The sequence below is a fragment of the Falco naumanni genome, chromosome 3, assembly GCF_017639655.2.
Source record: "Falco naumanni isolate bFalNau1 chromosome 3, bFalNau1.pat, whole genome shotgun sequence".
Lineage (NCBI taxonomy): Eukaryota > Metazoa > Chordata > Aves > Falconiformes > Falconidae > Falco > Falco naumanni.
In genome coordinates, this window is record NC_054056.1 from 89,989,686 (window position 1) to 89,995,685 (window position 6,000).

Genomic DNA, 6,000 nt, shown 5'->3' on the forward strand with positions numbered 1-6,000 from the left:
TGGTCCTGGCTCGTGTTGCATAGCTTTCCCACTGCTCCCAGTAAGGACAAAGCCTACCCAGATAGCAAAGCATAGTAGAGAGCAGAAAGCACTGACTACTTCATAGCAACTGTACTTTTCTCAGACACTGAGAGAATAAATTGACATGATTCCTAAATAATAAAAGATGGTAACCATCAAGTATTCTCATTATATTGCAAAGCTGATGATTGAAGCCTGGCTTATTGCAAACTTGTCTTATCCGTACCTTTTTCTTTTCTCTATTTATTTCCTGGAGAAAGTAGATATGTTTTAGTGAAAAAGGGAAAATAAACATATTCTTTGAAAGATGAATTCATGTTTCAGGAAGAAAAAAAAAATGCAGCCTCACAGTAGACCTCACAAATACTTGGTAACTTTACACCCTGCAGATTTTTTCTGCAGACTGTAGATGCCATGTCTGATTTGACATATGAAGGATTTACACTGTGTATCACTGTGTGACATTGTGTGCGAGGAAGGCTGGTAAAAGTATAGTTGCACATGGAAGTCAGAAATATCCTGCTAGGCTGTCCAAATCTGAGTATATTTTGATTGTACAGAGACCGATCGAATGTTCAGAGCTGAAGCATGGCTTATTCTTTACTGTGAATAATTATATGATGGGCAGTCATCTGCACTGAAATTCTTGGAAGAGAACTTACATATCAACTCACCTCGCTGCTGTTTAAAAATAGAGACAAGTATGTCCCTCCTAATTGTCACTGCCTGGCCGCTCAGAGCGTTACACGTTGTCACATGTTCCCATCCAGAGCTCAATCTCCTCAAACACTGTGCCACTCAAACCGTGCAGACTTTAAGTCCATACTTGGTTTTTTTGGCAATGTCTCTCTATTAAAGTGTCTTCCACTTCCGAAAGGCTCGGTTTCACCCTCCATGAACCACATGAGAATCCCACTCTTTGCTTCCATTGGAGCTGGATTGGGCCTTGGCGTCAGGACCGGGGCCACATGCGGTTGCTACAGCACCCATTTGACAGTCACTCGTTTGGATGGAGGGGCACAGTACAGGTACATATAAAACTAAATAGAGAGAATGCTAAGCTGGACCCTTGATAGCTTTAACTTATGAACTTTTCCCTTAACCATGTTTTTCCAATTTTCCCTCTAATTTACGAGTATAGTTTACATGTTATCCATTTCAGTCTGCTCAGGCACCTTTGGTAGGGCATGCACTCCAGAGGATGGCAGCAGGATGGAGGCTGTGGTGGGATGCACGCTAACGTTGCGTATACTTTCATCAGAAAATCCTTCCCCATTTAGCTGCAGTACAGGCTAATTCCTGCCTTGACCCCTGCACAGAAAAGCAGCAAAGACATAAAAAGTCGTGTGTTGCAGAAATGCTGCCCCTGCTTGAGGGCTGGACGAGAGGGCTGGGGCAGGTGACTGGTGCTGGATGTGCTTTGCAGCTTCACATATGGGGGAAACAGGCATCAGGTCTAGTGCTTGATAATGTGAGCAGAAAATGTGCAGTAGCAGGATAGATCCCTAACCTTTAGTATGCAAAGCATGTCCACTAGGTGATGTACATGCTGCAAGAGCTGACATATTACCTGCTTCTCTCTCTGTTCATACTATTGTTTACCCTTTGCTTTTGGTAGTGATGAAAACGTATTAACTTCCCTCCAAATTAAAAAAGAGAGGCTATCTACTTTCTGGACTATGTAAGCTCCATTGCTGTACATTTTGACAGCTTCTCCTTGTCTAACGTGGCCGATTTTAGCCCTGCTTCATGTATATTTATTTGGGATATTCCCTAATTAAATTGTATGCTAAGGACATTTTTTGCATTCTTGTTTGTCTTTTTGCATTGTTGGGACTCCTAAAACCCCTTTAATGTTCCAGAATTCTGAAGCACTTTGCAGAAGAATATATGCACAGTGACAGAAAAAGGGGAGCTGGGTTATTTTGGGAAAGACCACATAAACAAAATTTATACATTGGCAGTCATTGCGGGAATGCCAGCTTTGTCACTCATTTTCAGTGAAATATGGCTTCTTATTAAAAAACAAATCTTTTTGAGATAAAAGATTCTACTAGTTAGATAAAGCAATGCCAAGCAAAAAGAGGCAGAAAAATGTTTTAAAAAGTTACTTTTCCATAGAAGCAAAAAGCTTATCTTGCCTTAATCCATTGTCTCTGTTTTGTTTATGCAAATGAATGTCTTGATTATTTATAAAATTAATGTTTAGTATTAAATGTGTTTTTAAATAGAAAATATTTATTTTTAGTGCTGAATTATTTTTTTTTGTCTGCACTGAAACCAGGAGAATAGATTGCGCTGAAATAATACAGGCTTAGCACTTCTTCTTTAACAAATGTGAAAACACCAAAATGGAAATAATAAATTTAGTTTCCATCAATGTCAAAGAGCAGGAAACATTTTGCTGTTGAGGTTCCTGGAAGCAATAAGTGCTGTATTAACTGCCACACAACACACAGACACGCTCTTCACACAGGATACCTCGCCTAACAAGGGGAAACCATTGCCCTAACACACATGCATACAGTTCCTTAACTCCCCACCTGCTGGGCAGCCACCTGCAATAAACAATAGCTGTCTATTATCAGACAGTAATAAAATAAGCAGCCACAAAACTGTTTACCAAAACACTGCTAGAAGTCCCTCAAAAGCCGGGGAACTGGGGAACCTTCACCTCCGAGGCAAAGGGGGGACCTCTCTTAGGGCAGCCTCTGAAGGCCAGCACGTTCCCTTTTTAAATATACCTACTGTTTAACTACAGGCAGCAACCATCTGTAATGTACATAATGGTGCACAGCTACCATAAAGTAATGAATCCAAGGTGCATGATCTATTCCAGGTTTCCTTTTGTATATACAGAGTCCCTCGGTGCTACGTCTCCTAAAAAGTACAGTGACATTTTGTATATGGAAGGCTAACGACATAACTCTCTTATCTTTTTCACTGACATGTTGACAGTACATTCTTCCACTTACACACAAGCTTAAATTGGGAATATAACTGCATTTCCCTGCTGGCTGCAACTAACCGATATACTGACCCTGCTTCTGTACTGAAAATCTGGCTCATTCAGGTTTTATAAAGAGAGGTGAGGTCCTCTTTTGGTATATCAGATCTCCATGTCTCCAGCTCTAAATAAAACCAAATTGGTCTAGCTGGGAACTCTATTAATATCATGACCTCAGTATGATGTAACTGAAACCGTATTTTCCACACACCCCCCAAACACTGTTTATATTTGCATCAAACTAAGTTAAATAAAGGCAGGTTTTTAAGCCACTGCCTGGAAAAAAAAAAAAACAAACCAAAAAAACACCTCTGTTCTTGAAGGCAGTTTTAAGTGTAGTGATTGCTTCAAAATGTATGTGTCTCTACAGCCTGGAGAAGTCCCTCACAGAGGTTCATAAATGCTCTAGAAGCCACTTAGAGATTTTGGTATTCTAGTTTCCTTTACATTGTATTTACAATTGTGTATATACTTTTATGTTTTGACTGTCCATATGTGACTCAAAATCAAGATTAGATTTTACCTTCCTCAGGTATAGTCCTTCCATGACTATTTTAGAATTCCCAAGACAACAATTTAAAAATTAAGTTTTAGGTAGGGTGTAGTACACAGCTTAAACTAAAAAGCATATATTAACGTACAGTAGGCATTTTATTAAAAAACAAACAAAAAAGCAAGGACAAAAATTATATTTCAAAGTTTCAGACTGCTGTGGAAAAAACTCACCTAGAAAATCAAGTCTGATATTATTTCATTTGCTGGACTCTATTTAAAGCCTGGTTTATTTTTAGAATGAAACTGATGAAATCTAGTTTGCTCAGTAAGTTATTTGCAGATCAATAGCAACTTAAAATGTTGTCTCATATGCATGTCGTTGCAGTCAAGATGCTTTGATACATCAGTCACTTATTATTTCTCCTTTCAGACAAATAGGAAAAGTAGAAGTAATGAAAAGATTATGTCTTCTAGAAGACAGAAGTGTTTTTCCCCTTTCACTGGCAAAGGCTTTCTTTTAAAAAACTTTTAAAGATGGAAGTTAAGAGGACACAGAAAGTAAATAAACTGTAACACAGAAATATTCAGAAAGAGCAAAGCACAGTATGAGAGATGCTATTTATAGATCAACGAGGAAATAAACATAACACTTTTAACACTACACAGTGTAATGCACAAAATTACATTTTAAAGGGAAAGTAACAGTGAGGATGCCTAAGAAAACTCGCATGTTAAAAAAATAAAGAGCTAAATTCAGCCACCTTTAGTTGAACTGAGTACCAACCAATTCTGGTGTATTCTCCATCAGTACATTGGAACTTTTCTTGAAATTAGGTGCTGCTGCATGTGTCAAAATCTCATCCAAAGTGCCATAATAATTTATTGCCCGTCTGCAGCAAACACCTGATTCTCTCTCACTGAAATAACTGACGCGTTTGGCCACTGATTTCCTAGGAAAGGAGCTGAACTAGAACACTCACAGACCTTATTACTAAAAATACTCTTCTTTTCAAATAATGCATTTTTAGCTCAAACTTCTTTCCTTCTTACATAATTACTTGCCTTTTAACCGTGGGCAAAAAAAGTTAACATAATGTATTCAATAGTTATGTCCTACGTAACGGAAACCAAGTAAGTCAAATTTAGAAGGCGTTTTAAAAAATTTCAAAAGTAGAAACTGTCTTTAGTCTGTAAGATATAAACATGTTGAAATACATAAAGGATTCATTTCCCTGCTTTGACTTGTGTTTTTTCACTGCCAGCAGTGACACAATTTATAAACTGTGTCTCTAAATCATCCAAGAGACCCAAGAAGATGTGACTTCTCAGCCTCTCTCATTACCTACGGGATGTGGTGCTGTGAAAGTTCCGGCTTATAGCAGCCCCTGCCACTTTGCAAGCAGCTTAAAGAACTGGAAAATAAGCCTTTTGGAAGGTCCCATGTCAGAAACAGACAGTTTCTGATTAAATAGCTGCATTTCCGATATCACTCTGGTATCTGTGAGTTTGGGGAAAGGTATTGATACCTGCATTTTACAGAGCCACATAAGTGGGGACTGGCCTTTGGTCCCGTGAACTGTGAGATCTCCCCTGGGTTAGCAGCTGAAGGAAGAACTTAGAGGTGGTTCTGCTCTTCAGCTCTGATGTGGCAAATCTGCAAGGAAAATCAAAAAAAGCTTCAGATTTTAAATTAGAGTTGACGAATAGTTTGTATTTGTCTATGTGGTGATATACCATGAGCTTCTGCTTTGTCCTTTTAAATTCTTCTTATTTTACATAATAAGGATTTTTTTATACTGACTGGATCACTGTGAGAAGGTGAGGACCTTTGTGGTTATTTACAGAAGTATTTCCCTCTTCTCACAGTGAGTAATTACTCAAACTTTATTTAATAAAGCCCAAGCAATAGATCTCATGTTGCTTTTCCTATTCCTTTTAACAATTTTTGCCTGGAAGCTTCCCAGTCTTGCTTGTTTATCTTCTCTTATAGTTTTGAGGAAACAATATACATCTCCCTATGTCCTCCCTTTGCCTTTCTTGATCCATAAACAATCTTCTAGTGAAATTTGCTTCACAGCAGCAAATTGCAGAACCTGATGAATCATAGGCTTCAGTGATTTCTAGATGAAGTCAGTTTCTCCATTTCTGGGACTTCTGTGAAATTGATTCCTTCAGATTTCCAGTTTCAAAGCTGGAGATATCTGTTTATTAAATGTAGCATTCTGGAACAAAATTATGTCCTTATTGGGGTCCCTGTCACTCTCTCAGCATTCCAGAGGTCAGCAGCAGCCAATTAAAAAAGCTGAGAGAGTCTAACACACTTTCTCATTTTGCTATATCAGAACAAGGTTTCCAAATTTAAGTTTGCATAAGCTTTGGGATCCACTCCAATAGTTAAAGAAAGTCTGGGGATTCCTAGAGTTAATGTCTCTTCATCTGAAGGCCTTTAAGCAGAGCCATTTAAGATGGAGGATTTT